The sequence below is a fragment of the Natator depressus genome, chromosome 5 (assembly GCF_965152275.1).
Source record: "Natator depressus isolate rNatDep1 chromosome 5, rNatDep2.hap1, whole genome shotgun sequence".
Taxonomy (NCBI): Eukaryota; Metazoa; Chordata; order Testudines; family Cheloniidae; genus Natator; species Natator depressus.
In genome coordinates this window covers 4,433,142-4,457,945 of record NC_134238.1, presented here as the reverse complement: position 1 = coordinate 4,457,945, position 24,804 = coordinate 4,433,142, and the positions used below count along the sequence as shown (strand labels likewise).

Genomic DNA, 24,804 nt, shown 5'->3' with positions numbered 1-24,804 from the left:
CTCTAGCAATGATCTGGAAGAAAATACAAAATCATTGCTGGTAAAATTTGCAGATGACCCAAAAATTGGTGGAGTGGTAGGTACATAATGATGGGGACAAGTCAGTTATACTGGCTGACCCAGCTTGCTTGGTAAGACTGGTCTCATTTGAACAACATCTGTTTTAACACAGCCAAATGCAAGATTATCTGGGAACAAAGAATACAGGTCATGCTTACTGTCCCCATGGAATGCAATGATCTTGAAAAGGATTAAGGGTAACAGTGGTCAAGCAATTCAACATGAGATTCCAGTGAAATGCTGTAGCTATAAGGATAACATGAACCTTGGATACATTTTCAGGGCAACATCAAGTAGGAGGAAGGAGATGGTATTACCTCTGTATATGGCATTAGTGCAATCATTACTGGAATTCTGTGCACAGTTCTGGTGTCCACACTTCAAAAAGGAAGTTGACAAATTGGAAAGAGTTCAAAAAAGAGCTTCAGGAATGATTGGAAGCTTGGATGACCTGCCTTATAGTGAGAGACTTAGGTCATGTCTACATTAGAAACTTGCCAATGCAAGTTGCATCAGCATAAAGCTGCCACAGTTAATATATTCCTTGTGCAGATACATCTGTGATGCATGGCTAGAAAGGGTTAAACATCCTGCAAAATAAATAACCCTCATAAGACATGTGGGGAGATAATGTTTGGGTTTTTTTGTATTTACATATGTATGAGTAGGGTGGACAATGTAATCAATAGTCCCTGTCTATGTTGTATTCTGATCATTCAGAGGACAAAAGAACATCCTATCTCAAGTTATCTCAAGTGCCTATACACAAATGCAAGACCTGCTGCTCACAAACTGGGAAGAATTAGTAGGGGAAGCAAAAGTGGACGGGAACCTGAGAGGCAGTGACAATGAGATAGTCGAGTTCAGGATCCTGACACAAGGAAGAAAGGAGAGCAGCAGAATACGGACCCTGGACATCAGAAAAGCAGACTTTGACTCCTTCAGGGAACTGATGGGCAGGATCCCCTGGGAGAATAACATGAGGGGGAAAGGAGTCCAGGAGAGCTGGCTGTATTTTAAAGAATCCTTATTGAGGTTACAGGGACAAAGCATCCTGATGTATAGAAAGAATAGTAAATATGGCAGGCGACCAGCTTGGCTTAACAGTGAAATCCTTGCTGATCTTGAACACAAAAAAGAAGCTTACAAGAAGTGGAAGATTGGACAAATGACCAGGGAAGAGAATAAAAATATTGCACAGGCATGCAGGAGTGAAATCAGGAAGGCCAAATCACACCTGGAGGTGCAGCTAGCAAGAGATGTTAAGAGTAACAAGAAGGGTTTCTTCAGGTATGTTAGCAACAAGAAGAAAGTCAAGAAAAGTGTGGGTCCCTTACTGAATGAGGGAGGCAACCTAGTGACAGAGGATGTGGAAAAAGCTAATGTACTCAAAGCTTTTATTGCTTCTGTCTTCACGAACCAGGTCAGCTCTCAGACTACTGCACTGGGCAACACAGCATGGGGAGAAGGTGACCAGCCTTCTGTGGAGAAAGAGGTGGTTAGGGACTATTTAGAAAAGCTGGACGTGCACAAGTCCATGGGGCCGGATGAGTTGCATCCGAGAGTGCTAAAGGAATTGGCAGATGTGATTGCAGAGCCATTGGCCATTATCTCTGAAAACTCATGGCGATCGAGGGAGGCCCCAGGTGACTGGAAAAAGGCTAATGTAGTGCCCATCTTTAAAAAAGGGAAGAAGGAGGATCCGGGGAACTACAGGCCAGTCAGCCTCACCTCAGTCCCTGGAAAAATCATGGAGCAGGTCCTCAAGGAATCAATTCTGAAGCACTTAGAGGAGAGGAAAGTGATCAGGAACAGTCAGCATGGATTCACCAAGGGCAAGTCATGCCTGACTAATCTAATTACCTTCTATGACGAGATAACTGGCTCTGTGGATGAGGGGAAAGCAGTGGACGTGTTATTCCTTGACTTTAGCAAAGCTTTTGACACGGTCTCCCACAGTATTCTTGCCAGTAAGTTAAAGAAGTATGGGCTGGATGAATGGACGATAAGGTGGATAGAAAGCTGGCTAGATTGTCGGGCTCAACGGGTAGTGATCAATGGCTCCATGTCTAGTTGGCAGCCAGTATCATTTGAAGTGCCCCAAGGGTCGGTCCTGGGGCCAGTTTTGTTCAATGTCTTCATTAATGATCTGGCGGATGGCGTGGACTGCACCCTCAGCAAGTTTGCAGATGACACTAAACTGGGAGGAGAGGTAGATACGTTGGAGGGTAGGGATACGATACAGAGGGCCCTAGACAAATTAGAGGATTGGGCCAAAAGAAATCTGATAAGGTTCAACAAGGACTGAGCTGATGGCTTTATGTAATCAGCAGTTTGGGAAGGCAAGGTTAGTGGAAAGTGAGTATCCCTACACCTTATCTGTTACCAGTGTGGAGAATTTTGACAGTGAAGGAAATGTTCCTGTGTCTGTTAGGGGTAATGACCCCAATCTCCAAGCAATTGTCCATGAACAGCCATGTGTGCTGGGACAAAGGAAAGGATATCCCAAGCTGTCTGTTAAAGGGGAATGTTTCTCCAGCTCTTTTCTGTCTGTAAAGCAGACAGAAGAAGCTTGTCAGCCTATGATGGTTGAAAATGTATCAGTTGACCCCGACTTCATTCTGGATACAACTAAAGCCCAGGAAGGAAGTGGTCCTGAATTTGTGTCTGCTATGGATGATGACATTGCAACTAGGTTGCATCCAGTTAATGTCATAAATAGCTACCAGAGACCAAGCGATTCTGGTGCTTGTATTTTGCCTGTTGCTAGAATGTTGCTGGGTAAAGATATGACAGCCTTGTCTGATCAGGGTGATATCATAGCCAGGGGACAAGTAAAGCATGAAGGTGATTTGACTGTTACCTACAGACAGTGTGGAAACTTGTAACAAGGAAAAGAATGCTTCTAATCTTTTGACTATGAAGTCTAGCAGTTTACCTGAAAAGGGGTTTTGTGAAAATCCTCCTGATGGGACAGAGGTGATTCTGGATTTAAGTGAACCCCAGAAAGAGTCTGTTGTTGCTCAGGAAAATATTCCTTTAGAGCAGTGATTCTCAACCTTTATTGCATCTTGCACCCCTTTGGTTCTCAAAATATGTTCTCACACCCCTTATCAAAAATCAAAATATGTTCTCGCATCCCTTATCAAAAATTGTTGAAGTAGGTCAGTTCTTTAAACCTAGATATATTTTTGTTTGTATATTACAGTAATCAGTACGTGCCTGTGCTTAATTTGTTTTTTCGATGATTTACCTTCTAAAAAAATCTGTCATGTCTCGCACCCGCAGAAAGAACATCTTGCCCCCCCCCCCGGAGGTGCGTGCGCCCCAGGTTAAGAACCACTGCTTTAGAGCAAGTCCTAGGTGAAAAGGGTACGGGCAGAACTTCTGTGAAAAATGGGTTGTTGCTTAGAAAGATTCCTGAAGAGAAAAATCTTCAGGGTAGTTTTTGCAAGCAGGTCGCTGCAACTGATGGATGTGGAAGTGATTTAATTGAGTTAACTCAGGGTGAATCACTGTATAGAGAACGCAGCAGTTTGTTTGGGAAACTTGCTTCAGTTCCTAACTGCCAGAGTCTTTCTGAGGTGTATAGGTCCACTGACTTTGCTTTAGAAAGACCCAGTGTGGATAGGTTTGAAAAGGTTTCAAATGAAAGAAAAATTGTTAGGGAATTTAAACAGCCCTACAAGCTTAACCAGCTTGTTGGGGAGACAATGTTGTTGGAACATGAATGTCTCCATGTTGGTTCTTTAAGTAAGCAGTATGTGATTCAGGAACTGAGGAAAGATCAGGTTACTGGTTACTGGGTTACAAGGGTGCAGGGGAGAGCAGGCAAACTCTCATCTCTAGATATTTTGGATATGACTTGTAGTCTCTTAGTGGACTTGACATCTGATTCCAGGTGGAAGCAGAGCTTGGTAAGGGAAGGAGAAAAGAACCTTGAGTCTAACATGCTAGTGAAAATGGATGGTGTCTCTTTAAGACAGAGTCCAGCCTTGGAATTGGTAAAGCTTGAGGGATTTGAAACCTAGTAAACAGGCTAGTGTCTGTGTTGATGCAAATTACCTGACTGACTGGGGGAAGAAAGACTTGCCTGTAGCTGTTAGCAAAAAGGACACACCCAGCCAGCCAATGGATTCTGTTACACCAAAGAGTTCAGATTTTGACCCACTGGACAGGGAGGAAGGGAAGGATTAAACCTTGCAAAAAAAGCCACAGGTTAACCCTAAAATACCAAAACCCCAAGGAAGTGGTTAAACTCAAAGCTTATGTTAAGGAAGACCCTGAGGTCAAGAAAAAGCTACAAAGATTCAAAGGGATATTGAACAATCTGACCCAAAGAATGATTTGTCTAAACCAAAGGCTTGGCATGACAAAAATAAGTGTGAATGTACACTTGTGATAAAACTGATGTTATTGCTCATGACTTCTGAGTAACCAGTAAGGTAATAAAGAAGCTGTTTTAAGCTGGCTTGGTGATTCTAAGTATTGGAATATCCACCAGCTTTCTGGGGATTGTCTGCCCCATTCTTTGCGGTTCAGCCTAATTGAGTGACAACAGCTGGCTCCCCACTAGGACCCCAGTCACAACATCCTTGGCTCTTTGTATCAGCACTACACCTATTCACCAGGAGTGCTTGTTTTGATGCATAGTGTGGTGCACCATTGGTAGATATCCCAGTGTACAGCTCACCACCATCCAACACACTGTATTTTGGGAAGTTCTGGCAATGGATAGTGGGGCAGAAACAAGTCATGCAAGGGGTGACAGGCATCGTGGGGTCAAGTTCCCATCATGCAGTTTTTTCATCCCCATAATGAATCTCTATCCCATAATTTTCACGCCTATCTTGAAAATCCCATGAACCCGCACGGGACTTGCCTCTGACCACCATCTCTGACCGAAGCCGGGAGCGATTTCCTGGAGGGCAGATTGCTGAGGGACATAGTGAGAACCAGTTCAAAGTTGTCGGTGATGTTCATGGAGCAGCTGCAGAAGGTGGAGTGCCACTTCTGGGCCTAAGAAACAAGCACTGAGTGGTGGGATTGCATGGTAAAGCAGGCTTGGGGTGACAAACGGTGGCTGCAGAACTTTCAGATGTGCAAGGCCACAGTCCTGGATCTGTGTGCCGAGCTTGCCCCAACCCTTCAGCACGGGGACTCCAGAAGGAGAGTTGCCCTGACAGTGGAGAAACAAGTGGTGATCGCACTGTGGAAACTTGCAGTGACGGATTGCTACTGTGACCAGGGCCCCGGGGCGGGGGGCGGGGTGCCACACTGAGATTGCTCAGTCAGGGCAGACCCCAAAGAATGGGGCAGACAATCCCCAAAACTGGTAATTATTCTAACACTTAGAGTCACCAAGCCAGCAACAAAACAGCTTCTACAAGACCTTACTGGTTACCCAGAAGCCAAAACCACAGCTCCCTTAAAGCAACTCAGTCTTGGGCTCCCCCCCAGACAGCCAAGTCAGATAGGAGGAGGATTACTAAAAATCTTGTTCATCATATAAAAAGTCCTACCAATCCCAAAGGATTGGACACATTACCCATCAGGTTAATAAACATCTCAGATCTTACCCGAATACACACTTACAGCCAATTCTTATTAACTAAACTAAAAATTATTTAAAAAGAAAAGAAAGAGAATATTGGTTAAAAGATCATTATACATACAGATATCAATAGAGTTCTTAGGTCAGTTTCACAGTAGAGACGGTGAGCTGCTGAGTTGCAAAGAGTTCTTTCAAGATTAGTTCCATAGGTCATAGTCCAATGTCTGGGTGACCCAGCCTGGAGCTGGGGACCTTAGTCTTGCAACTCAGACTTCCCCAATGAAGCTTAAGCAGATCTGAGATACAGGATCAGGGCCCTAGAGTTCTTTTGTAGATCACTGGCAGGCTATGATAGCCTCTTGACAGCAGCTATTCCTTGGGTGAAGAATAGTGGCTTTGAAGTAGAATGACCTATTTCTTATGTATACACAGGTAGCTAGTTGCATTCATCAGCATGAGGTAATTATCTATTAAGCTGTTCATAGATAGTTTACTACAAACTTCAAAGAGAAATGTAGACAATGACATTATTAGATCCAAATTTCATCTAATCGTTAAGATGCCCTTTTGATCTCTGAATCAATAGATAATACAACAGTTAGGAACAGTATGTTTACATGGTTAACATCTAACAAGATATACGTAAACACATACAATTAGTATTGCCTCTAATTCTCTAACAATACAGGTTTGCATTTCAAAGCTGTAGTCTATTTAACATGGCTATGTTAGCTATTTATAAGGAATAGCCCTAATTACCATTTATATACTTTTCTAATATGCCTTTAAAGGTTGCATTTGGGTCATTAAGCCTGCTAGTTGCTTAAGCCTTTCTGGCTCAATGTCACAGCTACCAATCAGTGGGAAATCATTTTGGAGTTGGAAAATCCACTGCGGGGACCAGTGTCATGCAAGTGCGCAGGGCCATTAATCGTCTCCTGCTATGCAGGACTGTGACTCTCAGCAATGTGCAGGACATAGTGGATGGATTTGCAGCAATGTGGTTCCTGAACTGCAGTGGAGCAATAGGTGGCATGCAGCTCACCTTGCCACAGACCACATCAACAGAAAGGGCTATTTTTCTATGGTTATGCAAGCGTTGGTGGATCACTAGAGACGTTTCACCGACATCACTGTTCATAGAATCATAGAATCATAGAATATCAGGGTTGGAAGGGACCTCAGGAGGTCATCTAGTCCAACCCCCTGCTCAAAGCAGGACCAAGCCCCAATTAAATCATCCCAGCCAGGGCTTTGTCAAGCCTGACCTTAAAAACTTCTAAGGAAGGAGATTCTACCACCTCCCTAGGTAACGCATTCCAGTGTTTCACCACCTTCCTAGTGAAAAAGTTTTTCCTAATATCCAACCGAAATCTCCCCCACTGCAACTTGAGACCATTACTCCTTGTCCTGTCATCTTCTACCACTGAGAATAGTCTAGAACCATCCTCTTTGGAACCACCTCTCAGGTAGTTGAAAGCAGCTATCAAATCCCCCCTCATTCTTCTCTTCTGCAGACTAAACAATCCCAGTTCCCTCAGCCTCTCCTCATAAGTCATGTGTTCCAGACCCCTAATCATTTTTGTTGCCCTTCGCTGGACTCTCTCCAATTTATCCACATCCTTCTTGTAGTGTGGGGCCCAAAACTGGACACAGTACTCCAGATGTGGCCTCACCAATGTCGAATAGAGGGGAACGATCACGTCCCTCGTTCTGCTCGCTATGCCCCTACTTATACATCCCAAAATGCCATTGGCCTTCTTGGCAACAAGGGCACATTGCTGACTCATATCCAGCTTCTCGTCCACTGTAACCCCTAGGTCCTTTTCCGCAGAACTGCTGCCTAGCCATTCGGTCCCTAGTCTGTAGCTGTGCATTGGGTTCTTCCATCCTAAGTGCAGGATCCTGCATTTATCCTTATTGAACCTCATCAGGTTTCTTTTGGCCCAATCCTCCAATTTGTCCAGGTCCCTCTGTATCCTATCTCTGCCCTCCAACGTATCTACCACTCCTCCCAGTTTAGTATCATCTGCAAATTTGCTAAGAGTGCAATCCACACCATCCTCCAGATCATTTATGAAGATATTGAACAAAACCAGCCCCAGGACCGAACCCTGGGGCACTCCACTTGACACCGGCTGCCAACTAGACATGGAGCCATTGATCACTACCCGTTGAGCCCGACAATCTAGCCAACTTTCTACCCACCTTATAGTGCATTCATCCAGCCCATACTTCTTTAACTTGCTGACAAGAATACTGTGGGAGACAGTGTCAAAAGCTTTGCTAAAGTCAAGAAACAATACATCCACTGCTTTCCCTTCATCCACAGAATCAGTAATCTCATCATAGAAGGTGATTAGATTAGTCAGGCATGACCTTCCCTTGGTGAATCCATGCTGACTGTTCCTGATCACTTTACTCTCGTCTAAGTGCTTCAGGATTGATTCCTTGAGGACCTGCTCCATGATTTTTCCGGGGACTGAGGTGAGGCTGACCGGCCTGTAGTTCCCAGGATCCTCCTTCTTCCCTTTTTTAAAGATGGGCACTACATTAGCCTTTTTCCAGTCATCTAGGAGTTCCCCCATTCGCCACGAGTTTTCAAAGATAATGGCCAATGGCTCTGCAATCACATCCGCCAATTCCTTTAGCACTCTCGGGTGCAACTCGTCCGGCCCCATGGACTTGTGCACGTCCAGCTTTTCTAAATAGTCCCTAACCACCTCTTTCTCCACAGAGGGCTGGCCATCTACTCCCCATGTTGCGATGCCCAGCGCAGCAGTCTGGGATCTGTCCTTGTTCGTGAAGACAGAGGCAAAAAAAGCATTGAGCACATTAGCTTTTTCCACATCCTCTGTCACTAGGTTGTCTCCCTCATTCAGTAAGGGGCCCACACTTTCCTTGGCTTTCTTCTTGTTGCCAACATACCTGAAGAAACCCTTCTTGTTACTCTTGACATCTCTTGCTAGCTGCAGCTCCAGGTGCGATTTGGCCCTCCTGATTTCATTCCTACATGCCCGAGCAATATTTTTATACTCTTCCCTGGTCATATGTCCAACCTTCCACTTCTTGTAAGCTTCTTTTTTATGTTTAAGATCTGCTAGGATTTCACCATTAAGCCAAGCTGGTCGCCTGCCATATTTACTATTCTTTCGACTCATCGGGATGGTTTGTCCCTGTAACCTCTCTGTTGGATGGTCAGGGGAAACGCAAGACACTCACACCTTTAAGAACAGAGAACTGCTCAGAAAGCTACAAGCAGGGACTTCTTTCCTGACTGGTGGATTACTACTGGCGATGTTAAAATGCCAATAATGATCCTGAAGGACCCAGTCTACCCCTGACTCCCCTGGCTTGTGAAGCTGTACACTGGCCACCTTGACAGCACCAAGGAAAGATTCAGCTGACAGCTCAGCGGTGCAGAATGACAGTTGAATGCGTTTTTAGTAGATTAAAAGGGTGCTGGCATCGTTCACTCACAAGATTGGATCTCAGTGAGAAAAAGATCCCAATGGTTATCGCTGCCTGCTGTGTCCTGCGTAATATCTGTGAAGCAGAGGGGGGAAAGGTGCCGTCACAGTGGAGGGTGGAGGTGGAGTGGCTGTTTGCTGAGTTTGAACAGACAGACACAAGCACTTTCAGAACGGCTACACACAGAGCTGTCAAGCTCAGGGAGCCTTTGGAAGGTCACTTTAGCAGCGAGCCACAGTAATGCATTATGGTGTATTGTGTGCTCTACCTGGCCCTGAAGTTTGGGGGCCTGTTAGGAATGGTGTGAATATATGAATATAAATATTACACTGGCAATGCACCTATTAATTTTGTGCTGCTCGTTGTACATTTATGATTATTACACTGTGTTTGTCACTGATCCTATGAGTTGTGCCACAGTGTACGACAGCAAGTGGGTGCTTTATCTACTGCCAGGCATTCGGCAACATATGTTGGGAACTATTAAAGATGAATTATTTTCCAAACTGTACAGTTTATTGAGTAACAAAATCACTTAAAAATTCTGTTCAAGTTAAAAGCAAATATATTAAAAACTTAAATGTATGGAACAGAGCTTAAAGAAGGGGAAGGAACATTCATGTCCATTTTAGCTACACATATGTCAGCTCTGGCTCACACAGGTCAGTGTATGGGAAGCTGTGGTTGTCCTTAATGTCCCCTCAGGAGGAGTGGTAGGGGTAGGGATGGGGCCCCTGAAACCACATGGAATGTTCCGGGGGTCTGTAGGGAGGTGCTTTCCTGGGGCTCTCCGTGGACTGCAAAGGGAGGCGAGCCTGTGTTTGTTGATCCTCAAGGACCACAAGAGTCTGCAGCATCTGTGTTTGCTGCTGGAGAAGCCCCATTATGTCCTGGTGTATCTCCCTCTCCTTTTCCTGCACCTTTCTCCTGTCTGCTCTTTCCTTCTCTGCACAGTCTGCCGTATTTGTCCTCCAGGCCCTCTGTTCATGGTCTGATGCAGCACTGGCTTGCAGGATCTCATGGAACATGTCTTCTTTCTCCTCCTTATCTGGCTCAGATGTTCTGTGGGTGTGGATGGGGAACTCCTCCAGGACGCAACAGCAGCAGCTACGGATAAAACACACAGAGGTACCGTTGTCAGTCTAGTCACAATGGAAAGTGAAAGTTAAGTTTCAGAACTTCCTTCCCGTGCTCTTCTAAAGTTTCAAACAAGACATGCTTATAGACACTTCTGCTTTGGAGAGCTTGTGATAGCCCCAGTCACAGCACCAGCCAGAGTGAGTGTGGCCCACAAGGACTGAGGGAAATGAGGAGGGAGTTTGCTCAGTTGCATGAAACTATGAGTATAGGGCAGTGGCTAAATACTAGCACCCTTTTCCACAGGTGGTGGCGGTTTTAGCTGGTATCTCACTCCTGAGGGTAACAAAGGCACAGAGAGCACAGCTGCTTCTGGTGTCCCGAAGCTGCTAAGCTCCGTATGCTGCTAGCTTGTATGCTGCAATGATGCTGGCTTGAGTTATCACTGAGTGGGGTGGGAAAGTGTCCTACGACGGAGGAAGAAATAAGGCTGCCATCCCTAGAAGCCCTCGGCAGAGGATTGCAGAGTACCTCCATGAGAGATCTCGATGAAACTTTCATGGAGGATTCAAGGGACATCCCTGTGCGTATGAACAAACAGCTCCGCCTGGGCCCGCTGCCTGCCGCTTTTTGTTGTACCACTTCATGTACAGCACATGTTTGAGATACAAGTACCCAGCCAATCATCCTAACTCCCGGTACCAAGAGGATACGTGCATATAAACAGGATAATCATACTTAGCAAATCGTAACTTTTCCATCGATACCTTACATGACATACTTTGCACAAGACTTAGAGAAATTGAATAACAGTGATATAAATGGTCACATTTCTTATACACAGCACCAGAATGGGGGCAGGGGAACTTCCAGTCTCCGTGGCCCCTGGGCAGTAGAGTTCACAATAGTGACCAGAGTGGTCAGTGTCGGTCATTGTGGGACAACTGCTGGAGGACTATTAGGGTTGACATAGGAAATGCAGTGTCTATATTTATGATGCATAGACTTCTGTACATCAACCATGACACAATGCCACTCGGGGAGGTGATGTTACTATGTCAACATAATGGAGACCTAACCTCGGTCAGAGACAAATATAAAAGTAGACATACGCACAAGGCGGCTCATGTCGATCTAACTTTGTAGTAAAAAGAACAGGAGTACTTGTGGCACCTTAGAGACTAACAAATTTATTTGAGCATACTTCCACTGCCACCACCAAACGTTTATCTGGGTTTATTTTTATTAGGAAAGCGTTGTTTGGAAACGTCTTTCCCCCCAAAATCCTCCCAACCCTTGCACCCCACTTCCTGGGGAAGGTTTGGTAAAAATCCTCACCAATTTGCATAGGTGACCACAGACCCAAACCCTTGGATCTTAAGAACAATGAAAAAAAGCATTCAGTTCCTGAAAAGAAGAATTTTAATAGAAGTAACAGTAAAAAAGAAGTAACAATAAAAAGAATCACCTCTGTGAAATCAGGCTGGTAAATACCTTACAGGGTAATTAGATTCAAAACATAGAGAATCCCTCTAGGTAAAACCTTAAGTTACAAAAAGACACAAAAACAGGAATATACATTCCATTCAGCACAGCTTAATTTCTCAGCCATTTAAAGAAATCATAATCTAACGCATATCTAGCTAGATTACTTACTAAGTTCTAAGACTCCATTCCTGTTCTGTCCCCAGCAAAAGCATCACTACTCTGAAACCTAACTTTGTAGTGTAGACCAGGCCGTAATCTCATTCTATTTAGTTTTTCTAAGACAAGGTTAAGAGGTGACTTGATCACTGTCTATAAGTGCCTACATGGGGAGCAGATAGCCCTTTAAAATAGCAGAAAAAGGCAGAACAAGATCCAGTGGGTGGAAGCTGAAGCTAGACAAATTCACACTCGAAATAAGACACACTTTTGCCTGTGAGGATAATTAGCCATTGGAACAACTTCCTTAGGAATGTGGTGGATTCATCATCACTTGAAGTCTTTAAATCTAGACTGAATGGTTTTCTAAAAGATACGCTGGAGTGCAAACAGAAGTTATGGGCTTGATGCGTTTTCCAAGTGGGAGGCTCTGGCCTGTATTACGCAGAAGGTCACAATGGATGAGCGTAATGGTCCCTTTGGCCTTAAAATTTATGAATCTATTTCTGCCTTGGGAAATCCTTGAAAGGACATCGAAGAGGAGATCAGGCAGCTGTATATGTACCTTCTGCAGTTTGCCTCTCCAGCTTTGTTGCCAGAAATGGGTTCTCAACACAGCACACACACACACAATGAGTTATTGTCCAAACACCCCCTGTCCATTTCCTGGGGAAGTTTCCTTTATTCTTAACTTGTATCAACTCTAGCCTGTTCTCTTTAAATGGCTGTTCCTATGGTTTCTCCTTACAGGATCTTCTTCTCTGCCTCATATAAAGTCACAATCTTTTAAACTCATTAATTGGATCTAATGAGATCTTCCTGGTCAGGTTGCCAGAGGGGGTCAGCAGAATAGCTCTGTACCTCCACACATAGTCCTAGAGTTTGGCACCTGGTCACAGTTACTTTGGTTCCCTTGCACTTGAGCAACTCTCCCCAGTTACTGCCGTAGGCTAATTGTGACTCAAAGTGTCTACACTGAGGCTGTGAGGGGGTGGGCATAGGAGCCAGCTGAGAACTCCCTCACACTGGGTTGATTTTCACGAGGTCTGACCAGGTTTCAGAAGCACAAAGGAGTCAGAATAGAGGTGGGAATCTGCCTCACCCTAGCATTGAGGCACCAGATAATCATATATGGGAACATTGCATTTGCTGACAGTTTGGTCAGGGGAGTTCAGACTAAACCAGCAATGTTTCAGGCTCTGCATAGGCGCTGATTCCATGGGTGCTCTGGGACTGGAGCACCCATGGGGAAAAAAAGGGTGCTCAGCACCCACCAGCCACAGCTGTTCTGAGGCAGTGGCAATCAGCTGTTTGGCGGCACCCCTGATTAGCTAATTTGGGGCACCACCAAATAGCTGATCGGCAGCTTCTGCCAAATGGCTGTTTGGCATCTCGGGGAGGGGCTTGGGGGAGGGTGGAGAACAGCGAATGGTGGGTGGGTGGGGGCCTCGGGGAGGGGGTGGAGCAGAGACTGGAAGAGGACCGAGTGAGAGCAGGACTTTGGGGAGGGTGTGGAGTGAGGGCGTGGCTTCGGGGGTGGGGGTGGAGTGGGGGCAGGAAGAGATGGAGTGAGGGCGGAGCCTTGAGGACGGAACGGAGTATGGGTGGGGCCTTGGGGCAGAGCGGGGATGGAGCATCCCTGGGGAAAACTAAAAGTCGGCACCTGTGAGACTCTGTATATCATCTGCTAGATCTCCAGCTGCTCAGCTCACTCCAAGGGCTTAGTGTTGAAAATAAAATAGGAAGCAATAACTATGCCAGCGAGCCAGCCGCCAAAGGATTTTATAGTCTGGAAAAATATCCAGCAGCATTTCCCAAATTAGCTTCCTTTGCACAGTCTAAACGATTGCAATTTTCATGTGGAGATTTTAATACTCAATCATGCATCTTTGATGCAAATAGGATGTTACCGTAACTTATCTGGAGGAGTCGAATGAATGTATAATTGCAGGCTTTAAATTGGGGTTAAAGTTCCTCAGGGGTAAATTCCTCCTCTCTGACTGTCTTTTCTTTCTCTACTCAGTGTCCAGATACAAAAATGTCTCTTTGGAGCCCCATTTTCACCGTAAAAAGCTCCTGCATTGCAGGACACAGTTCCAACAAGCTAGGGCGATTAAACACGCTGCGTTTCCTGTAGCATAGACGTGACTGAACTAGGTTTTAAATCATGTCGAGGCCTCAAGTACCCTGCACAACAATGAGAGAGGCGGGGGAATGTTCACTGACATGTTCGGGGAAGGTGCTGTGTCTTCCTATGTGTTTTTTACAGAGCCTAGCTCAGTGGGGGCCCGATCCAACCTGGGTCCTTTGGCGGTTACTTTAATGACACATATCAGATGATAAGCATTCCATTACAATAATGATGCACTTTCATTGTAGAGGTTGTGATTTTTCTGCCTGTTTCCTCAATTGGCACTTTCCATTGCAGAGTTACGATAGACGACAGCTGTTTTAGTCCCGTCAGTTGCTTAAATGCCTTTGTCTGTATCCAGCATTTGCTTCCACTGTTCACTGCGTCTGTTCTGCATTGACAGAAAAGAACAATATATTGCTGAGACCTCTTAAAACATCCCCTGCTTCTCAGTTATGCTTTCTTGCTTCCTTCATTGACTTTCAGACTTAGCTAACAGTTTGGGATTTCAGACAAGTATTACGCCTTATGGAAGAGCCCAAAGAATTTAATAGAAATGGAGTCATTAGGGTCCTGTGGAACTTAGTAGAGGATGATCTCCTTCCTATTGGTTTTGTGACCCACCCTATAGAACACTATAGCTGGGATAGAAACCCATATTTAGAACGGTGCTTAAGCCTATCCCTAGCTTTAAACAAAAGAGCATTGGCATTCACATTTAACAGGGAGGGTGATTGACCATTGGAACAGACTACCAAGGGAAGGGGTAGATTTGCCAGCTCTCAATCTTCAGAGGATGACTAGCTGGCTTTTTGGAAGGTCACTTTTGTCAAACACACATTACTGGGGCCAATATAGAAATAACTGGATGAAATTCTTTGGCTGGACACACAGGAGGGCAGAGTAGATAATCTAATGATGCTTTCTGGCTTTAAAATCTATGAAACTGAAATCAGTGGACTAATTAATGAGACTAAAGATAGGCACATACTTAAGTACCTCGCAGAAACAGGGCCCTACTTGTTAAATTACATAGGATGGATCACAAATCTTGTAGAAAGGAGATAACTTCCCACTTTGATCCTATGGAACTTCTCCACAAGGGGAAGTTTAGTTTACAAAGTTTTGGGGAAGGGGTTATAAATGAGCTCTAGTATTTCCACATGGATTCTCCTCCCCCAGTTGAAGTGTTTAGCCTGTATCCTCCTCCTCCCTCTTAACACTTCCATAGCGCTGTCCATCCAAAGATCTCGGGGGGGCAGGGTAGAAATGTTCAGTCATTTAGCCTCACAACTTTCCTGTGGATATCATTATCTCCATTTTACAGCTAGAGGTTAAAGCCAATATTCTCAAATTTGGGTGCCGGGACTTAGGCCCTTAAATACATATTTAGGCACCCAAATAAGCAGCCTGATTTTCACAGAAACTGAGCACTTGGTACTGCTACTGAAGCCTGTACAACCTTAATTCTGCCCATTTGTGCGTGTGCATTACAATGCATTCGGATTTTTCTGCAGGGCCTCTGCTTCTTTCAGTGTACAGGGTGGGTGGCGAATGAGACTGGGTTGTGTAATCATAGAATCGTAGAACTGGAAAGGACCTCGAGAGGTCATCTGGTCCAGTGGCTCTCAACCTTTCCAGGCTACTGTATCCCTTTAAGGAGTCTGATTTGTCTTGTTACCCCCAAAGTTTCACCTCACGTAAAAACCACTCGTTTACAAAATCAGACATAAAAATACAAAAGTGTCACAGCACATTATTACTGAAAAATTACTTACGTTCTCATTTTTACCATGTATTTATAAAATAAATCAATTGGAATATAAATATTGTACTTACATTTCAGTGTATGGTGTATAGAGCAGTATAAACAAGTCATTGTCTGTATGAAACTATAGTTTGTACTAACTTCGCAAGTGCTTTTTATGTAGCCTTTTGGAAAACCAGGCAAATATCTAGATGAGTTGCTGTGCCCCCTGGAAGACCTCTGCGTACCCCCAGGGTTACGTATACACCTGGTTGAGAACCACTGATCTAGTCCAGTCCTCTGCACTCATGGCAGGACTATTTCTAGACCATCCCTGACAGGTGTTTGTCCAACCTGCTCTTAAAAATCTCCAATAATGGAGATTCCACAATCTCCCTAGGCAATTTATTCCAGGGCTTAACTACCCTGACAGTTAGGAAGTTTTTCCTAATGTCCAATCTAAACCACTCTTGCTGAAATTTAAGTCCTCAGAAGTTAAGGAGAAAATTTTTTCTCCTTCCTTCTTGTAACAACCTGTTATCTAGTTGAAAACTGTTATAATGTCCCCGCTCAGTCTTCTCTTCTCCAGACTAAACAAATCCAGTTTTTTTCAATCTTCCCTCATAGGTCATGTTTTCTAGACCTTTAATCATTTTTGTTGCTCTTCTCTGGACTTTCTCCAATTTGTCCACATCTTTCATGAAATGTGGCACCCAGAACTGGACACAATATTCCAGCTGAGACCATATCAGCGCGGAGTAGAGCGGAAGAATTACTTCCCGTGTCTTGCTTACAACTCTCCGCTAATACAGCCCAGCATGATGTTTGCTTTTTTTGCACGAGTGTTACACTGTTGACTCATATTTAGCTTGTGATCCACTATGACCCCCAGATCCTTCTGCAGTACTCCTTCCTAGGCAGTCATTTCCCATTTTCTGTGTTTGCAATTGATTGTTCCTTCCTAAGTGGAGTGCTTTGCATTTGTCCTTATTGAATATCATCCTATTTACTTTAGACCATTGGTCCAGTTTTCGACTGAATCGGTCTGGGTTCCTGAGCGCCCTGTCTCATTCACTACACCAGTGGGGTGTGTGTCATGGGTGAGGTTGTTGATTTCTCCAGCATCCTCCCCTCATTCACTGCCCATAGTTATATAATATTTACCAAGCGAGTTATATTGCTGAAAAAGTAAGGATGGTTATGCGGTTAAGGCAGTGGCCGGTGGCCCAGGACACCTGGGTTCTGTTCCTTTCTATGCTTCAGATTTCATGTGTGATCTTGGGCAAGTTGCTTAATCTCTGTGGGCCGCAGTTCTCCATCTGCACCATGGGGATAATGCCACATCCTGACCTCCCAGGGAGTTGGAGGATACATTTCTCAAGGCGTGTGAGGTGCAGAGATAGTTCAGTGTGATTGCCATCGAAGAGCTTAGAAAGAGAGAACAATGCCTTTCTCAGAGTGGGGCTGGCCTGGTGTGTGGCAAATGAGACAGAGCCACAGTGAACAAGCGGAAACAAAGATTGGCCAGGTACCTCCTTCACTGAGCCCTCTCCTTCCTGGGCCAGGAATGAGGCTGGGGCTCTGCAGAAGACTAGCTTGTGATCATGTCATAAAAGACTACGGGCTAGATGCTGAGCTGCAGCTGTCAGTTGGCACAGCTCAGGTGGAGCAGGCTGCAAAGGAGCCATTTGGGCCCTCCTCTTTCTGCTGTGCGCCAATTCCGCTCTTTGTGTTGGCTCCCAAAGGCCTCCAGGGGCCAGTGTGGCAGCTGGGGGACAGGGCTGCCCTGACTATGCCCCCTTTCCCAAGCACACTGGAGACAGGAGTGATGCAAAGCTCCGCAGTCCGGCTAAGGATCTGGCCTGGGATGATAATGCACCAAGGGGCAGCGATTAAGGGTGCAAGTCCACCTTAACTATTGCCTGATTTGGGAGTGCTTTGCTTGACGTCACTAATGTTCTTTTGTCTGGCTTTTATTATGTACATGCACCAGCTTCTGTTAACCTCTGCTAATAGCTTCTCTCTTGTACATGAATGTAACAGTTAGCTAATTGTCAGATATCTGCTCCATGTAGCTTGCCCTCTGTCTTATTGGAACTGAAATAAAGTGTTGCTGGTTTCTGCTATCTCCATGAGTGGAAATGGTGGAGCACAGAGATGAAGAGATTAACTTGGGAAAGCACTTGCCTTTAGAAGCTTAATGAGTTCCACACTGGTTTCTTTGCAGCCAGTCTTTATTTTGAAATACTCGATTGAAAAGAAGCTCCATTAATTTTAACCGCCAGCCACGCAGATGGATTTAACTGGTCTTTGACACTGAAGTAATTATGTTTCAGTACAACAGAGAGACGGCAATAAACACAGAGAATTAATTCAGGTGCAACAGTCTGGTCAGCAATTCAAAACTAAGCCAGAACGGTACAGCAAAGCCGTTCTCAGATGTGTCATCACCACTTTCTGTTGTCACTCCAGACGGTTAATGAGAATATGTCTCGTTGGTTTCATACAGTGGTGTTGGATGGGCCTTTTTAAGTTCCTAATGCCCGATTCCTTCCTCCGATATACATCATTACCAGAGAGATTGATTATTAGCCACACACTCTCAGCTGCTTCTGTTCAAATTAAAAATGCAATATAAGCACGGACCAATTAGATTTTAATAATGCATTTCTAAACAGGATGTCAAGGAGCTTAGTACAAAGATTTGGGATGGAGCCAGAATGGCAACCTACGACCGGATTGTTTTAAAAATTACTGCATCCCAGATGAACTGCTTAGTTAGAATGTAAAGTTTAAATCTGCTTTTCAGCAGCACTGTGTCTCAACTTCCTCTATAGACAGTTCCCATCATACCTCCACACTCCTGCATCTCATAAGAGTTTGAAATTTGCAAACACTTGCCAACTGGACAAGAGTTGTCAGATGCCATCTGGAAGCACATGTTCAGAGTTGTCAGATGCCATTTCTTGCTGAAGTTTTCATTGATAGTGACCTATGAAATCTGGGACTCCTAGCCAACCAAACAGGAATTTCTCCAGGCACTGGGTCCACTTCTTCGGTCCACTATAGTACAGTTGCCCTTTGACCCCAGTGGTTAGCCAATATTTGGGGCCCTGCAGAGCTGTTTCCATTAGGAGGGGAAATTGATGATCTGAGTCAGGTATTTCTTTAGTGTTAGTTTTAAAAGAATATTCACAAAGTCCCATTTCCCTGAACACAGCAGGAACAAACTACAGGAGGCAGTTTCCTTGCTCACAAATCCAAGCCTGCTTTCCTGCCATCCATCTCTCTCTTGTCTTCCTCCCAGGGCCACACTCACCAGTGCTTCTCAGGTTTCTTCTCCTGTCTGCTTCTGTCACATGCAGCTCTACCTGTGAGTGCCCCAGCCTCAGCATTTGTAATCAGTCCCAGGGAAACTCCTCTTATTCTCCCTGGTTCTTGTTCAGGCCTTGCCATGCAATCTGGTGCCTTGGGCTGTGGCTTCTATTGTTTCAGCTCTCACTAAACAAAGTGGCATTTAACGGCTCCCTTGCTTAACCTGAATGAAAGGTGGCTAGCATGCCCATCGGCTTCAGTGAGGGCTGTGATGGCCTACAGATCAAAGACACATTTGTGGCAGCTACCAACACCCTCCAGCATAACAGCATCCTCACAAAGCGACTGTAAAACTAGCTTCACCATTGATCGGGAATGGCGAACTGCTGCCACTGGGAGCTGCGGGGGACCAGGCCTGCAGACGGTCAATGTCAGCCAAATGTCTCACGGTCCGCAATCAGATTACCCTGATGGGCCGCATGCAGCCCGCGACCACAGGTTGCCCACCACTGGTCTAGATTTACCTAGTTCTGCCTCAGAGCAGAGGGCTGAACTAGATGACCTTTCAAGGTCCCTTCCAGCCCTACATTTCTATTATTCTATGAAGTGCAGTCCTAGAGACCAATAAAGTAATATTTAGCATCTGGGAGCACACGTTCATTTTTATGTCTGTTTATAGCACAGCTCAGTTTCCAATACGCCCGTATTTGTCCAGTTCGGAGTATACCAATCACTTTCACATCAATAGCAAACAAGGATAAAATCTACACACAAATTCTTCCATTCATTATATTTTATAAAAGCAGTTTTTAAAAGTATTTACAAAGTACTTCCAGTATGCAGAGGAAAGTAATAGTTGAACTTTATTAAGACAATTAAAGGATAAATCACAAGAAAGATTCATACTGGCAACTCGCAAAATATTACTTTTAAAAAACATACTGTTCACGCAACACTAAGGGTATTTCCCTATGAAATGGCTGGTGAGATACGTGGTTGTTGGAGGTGTATCTCTCCAAGTCAAACCAAAAGTAACATGGTAAATTTGACAACAGTGATTTATTATGCATTTATTACAATATAATTAGTAAAGATACACTGGGTCATGGAAATAGTGAAAATATGAAAGAATACAAAAATTAAAATATACTACACATGGTTAGCAAAAATAAATACTTTCGGATGTCACACTGTACTATGAGTAAGGTTAAGATTTTGTCACAGTTATTTTTGGTAAAAGTCAGGAAGAGGTCACAGGCAATAAATAAAAATTCATAGAAGCCCGTGACCTGCCCCTGACTTTTACTAAAAATAACCGTGACAAAATGGGGCTGACGGGGTGATAAGAGCCTGAACCCTGCTGTGGGAGGGCAAGGGGGGGTCCAGCACCTGCTGCTGCTGCAGCTGACAGCTCCAGGGTCCCCCCACCCCTGCTGCCTGCGGCAGCTGAGAGCTCCAGGGCCAGCAGCTCTGAGCTCTTGGTCCCCCTTTGCGGCATCTGCAGCAGCTAAGAACTGTGGGGACCCCACCGCCCCAGGCAGCTCAGAGCTCTGGGGCCAGTAGCTCGGAGCTTTGTGTCCCCCTGCCACCTGCAGTGGCAGATCAGTGCAGGCAGAGGCTACTTTTATTCTCAGCAGTCGCCTAATGAAGAGTTCGTTAGAGACATCTTGAGACTCATTTATCACTATTTCTGGAGAGCATTTTGAATGTCTTTGGTGCTTTCTGTAGCTCATCTGTCATTGATACTGATGAGAAATTATCAGTGGGTTAAAATAGTATCAATCTATTTTAGGGTTTTAGGCTTGCACCTTTCACTGTAGTGTCTGATCTGAAAAAGAGAGAGGCACAACCTAGTGATCTGAACACACAGTTAACACTCCTGAGTTCTAATCCCAAACTCTGACATTTACTTCACCTGTGTCCTTGGTCTAGTCACTTTGTTCACTAAACTCGTGATCTGAGTGTGAAAGGTTCTGACGTTTGCTTTGAAGTCAATAGGAGCAGCAAGAATTCAGCACGTCTGGAAGTCAAGCCACTTGTTTAGGTGCCTACATATAGATCTAAGGGCCTAACATTGGGCACCCTTTAGAACTTTAGAAAATGTTGGCCACTCTGTGTCTGTTTCCCCTCTGCAGAATGGAGATGACCTTTCCTATTTGCACAATGTTAACGTGAGGTTAATTAGTTAATGTTTGATGAAGAGAGGTGCTAAGTGTGCAGTATTATTGGTATATTTATATTACCCTTAGTAAGGAAATCCTGTGCAATTCTGCAAAGAGTTCTTGTCAGTTTCAGGTGATCAGAATCACAACACAACACATCTGTACAGTGATCCCTCCCGCCCCCAATTCTCCTCATTTTATTACCTCTTGCAGCTATTTCCTTTAGAAAGATTTTGCAGCTGTTGATAGACCAGGAAGTCCTGATAGCACAATTTGCCACAGCAATGTTCAGACGCTCACTGCTCAATGAATCCTGGGCTTATTAATCAGGTTCTATACATATCCAGTCGCTGCCCAACTGCTGTTCACACACTGGGTTTCTATTTAGTGTCGAGGAGCGGGACACGAGCAAGACGTGCTAAATCAGACTGAGCCAAACTCCTCCCTGGAGTAACCCTGCTGGAAACAATGGAGACGCACCGGTGAAGACGTTGGCTCACTGTGTGGGTGAATCTACACGGTAGCCGGGAGTGAGCGTCCCAGCCTGGGTAGACAGACTCCCATTAGCCAGGCTTGAGCTAGCAGGCTAAAAATAGCAGAATATACATTGTGTCTCAGGCTGGAGCTTGGGCTGTCAAGCCTAGAGGGTCAGATGGGCTTGAGAACTGGCGCTCCAGCACAAATCTGTCTATGCAGCTGCAGTATAGACCTACCCTGTCTGTACACTGTGTAGACACTGGGGCAGTTAACTGTCCCTTGGGTAGACGTATGGAGAGCTTGGGTGTGGTTACGGTGCTTTCACCCTGCCCTCTCTGCAGGATGGTACAGAGTAAGCTAATGCCCCTTACTCCCACATAGCCACTGGCCATGATTTAGCACCTTGTTATTATGCAGTGCAGGGGTGAAAGTAATTTAAGGGACTTACCGGTATGCAGGGCCACGGTCCTGAGCAACGGGGGCGGGGCTCAACTGGAAGAGGTGGGGCCTCAGGTGGAAGGAGCAGGGCCTTTAAATCCCCGGGCCCTTTAAATCGCCGCTGCTACCCCGGGACTCCGGCAGTGGCAGCCAGGAGCCCTGGGCCCTTAAAATCACTGCCGGAGCCCCATGGTAGCAACAGTGGCAGCTCGGAGCCCCGGTGCGCTGGCGATGATTTAAAGGGCCAGGGTCTCTGGCCGCTGCCAGGAACCCCGGGCCCTTTGAATTGCTGCCAGAGCCCCGGGTCTCCCAGCCACCCCCCGGGCTCGGCCACCCCCCAGGGCTCCAGCAGCGGGGCTCTGGCGGCGATTTAAAGGGCCCGGGGCTCCAGCTGCAGTAGCGGTGGCCAGGAGCCCCGGGCACTTTTAAATAGCAGCCTGGGGAAGCTGCCGCCTGCCGGTATGGTAGGCTGTGTGTCGGCTCTTACCGGTACGCCGGACTGGACCGGACCAGCTTACTTTCACCTCTGATGTAGCGTAGTGGTAGCTGTGTCAGTCCCAGGAGATTAGAGACGTAGTAGTCAGTTATTACTGCCGTTGCCATTGCAAGTAGGCCTTTCTGTCTCGTCTGAGCATTTCTCGGGCACCCATCACCACCGTACTCTCCAACCTGGTATCTGTCGCTCCGGTGCTGGAGAAAGCTTGTCCAGGTCTCCAAACCCTTGCCTTGAGGAATGCTCATCTGGGTTATGCACTTCCCAGTCACCAGATCCCCCTTTCCCTTTGAGGACTGGATATGGAGAAAGAAGCTTCTCCTTTTCTGTGCAGTGCCAAAGCCTCTGATAATGTTTTACATTGCTCTCGCCCAGCCAGTGGTCGGTGGAGCACTTGCTGGTGGTGGAGCACTTGCTGGTGGTCCACTGACAGCTGGCTGCTCTGGTGGTGGTTTCTCTCCTTGTTTTCAGCTGCTTCACCCAGCTCTTCTTAGCAACAAAGCGTCTGCAAGCCTGTGAAATCAGCTCTCGGAACTGCTAAGATTCATGCAGCTCCACGCCTGATATTTCTCAACCATGAGGCATAGAGCAAGGTCACACACAGAATCCGTGTTAGAGCTGGGAACGGAACCCAGGAGTCCTGAATTTCAGCCCTGTGCCTTGACCTCTAGGTAACGTTTCCTCACGTAAGCCACTTAACCTCTCAGCATCAGTAGCCCTATCTGTAACAGCAGGCAAATACCGTTTACTCTGCTCAAGATGTGGTGACTTTTGGTCAGCTAGTGAGACTAAAAGTGCTAAGGTCATCAGTACCATCTTTCCCACAGTGCACCATGGGTGGCTCTTCTGGTGTGAGATACTGTGTGCGGTCAGTAGGATGTCTAAAGGGCGAAAGTATCCATCAGCCCTTTGGGGTTTTCTGCAGATATAATTCCACGGTAGTAAAATGTCTCCTGCATCATTTATTTCCAAATAGTGGCAAAATTAATCTAACTATAGTAAAAGCTGTGTTATCCTGCACTTTATCAATCGGGAAGCTCTATTATCCGGCCTTTCTGGTATCTCCCAATACAAATCTAGTAACCGGGACTCTAGTTTTATGCAAAAGAGGCAGAAGACAAGTAAGCAAGCTGATAGCAAGGGTTTATTCAAAAAAGCAGCTTCCAGGGTGTGTCAGAGGGTCATTACAGATTCAGCTCAATCTCCTACACCTTCTACATCTACAATGATAACTGATGTTGATAATGATGACTCTGAGGCACTGCAAGATCCTGAAGTGCCTTCTGAATCATCAAAGAAAAATTAAATTGTGTTCAGTATAGTTTTAGTGTTACATGTGTTTTTCGTGATCGGGGTGGACGCCATGCACTGCCCATAGTGACATGTAGTGTCATAAGATAACCTATTGTATAGAAAACTTTACCTGTATACACCTAAGTGCTTCAAGAAACCATCCACTCTGCAGTGCAGCACTACTGCGGGATTGGTGAGTGCCTGTATACTCTGCTACTGTGTTTTGTACTTTATTCATTTTATAGTATTCTAATTCTTTGAAAATTGGTATTCCATTGGTAAGTCTAACTCTCAGTTAACCGGAATATTTGATTAACTGATTAACTAATCCATTGTTCCCCCAACATGTCAGATAACGTATCACCATTCCATTGGCTATCTTTCTGTGGGCCAGAAACAGAGCTGTCAAATACCACTGCTAGTTTGACTCTAGGCTTTCTCCTTTTTCGATAAGCACATTGGAGCTGCGTGTAATTCAGGTTCTTTAAAGTCTCACGAACATTCCTGAATACGAACGTAGTTTCAGAGTTGGTGGTGGCCAAGCCTTGTTTTCTTTGCTGGGTATCACATACTGTAGAGTACGTTAGCACCAGGTTTGCCGGAAGTATAGCCGCATAAACTGCATGTGAAACTTGGCTGCGTGAGTCTGGGACTGTATCAAAGATCCAGAGTGTGCTGCTTCTGTTTGAGTTCTACTTGGTCAGTTTCCCATGGCGCGTAAGAGAAAATCTTGCTTTATACCTAGACAAGCAGGATTGCTGCCTCATGGAGCTCACCATAGCAATGGGCTCGTCTCTCCAGAGGATATCCAGAAAACCATCTTCTTTCTCTTAATTTGTTTAACCTTTGATGCCAGATGTTGCCATGTGCTGATGCCTGGGTATGCAGCAACCGTGGGGGCTCTAGGTCCTGGATCCTGAGCACTGCATAGCAGGGAGCAGG

At 45.4% G+C, this 24,804-nt stretch overlaps 1 protein-coding gene and 1 long non-coding RNA gene across 2 annotated transcripts in view; one reads left to right on the top strand and one right to left on the bottom strand.

Annotated features, from left to right (window-relative positions):
• Positions 1–24,804, top strand: part of DNAI1 (dynein axonemal intermediate chain 1) — a 263,518-nt gene that overhangs the window by 216,942 nt on the left and 21,772 nt on the right. The gene's annotated exons all lie outside the window — the stretch shown is intronic.
• Positions 8,491–21,607, bottom strand: LOC141987167 (uncharacterized). Its single transcript, XR_012639461.1, has 3 exons — positions 21,366–21,607; positions 13,717–14,328; positions 8,491–10,192 (listed from the first exon to the last, which is right to left on the bottom strand). It is a non-coding gene; the product is annotated as an uncharacterized LOC141987167 (long non-coding RNA).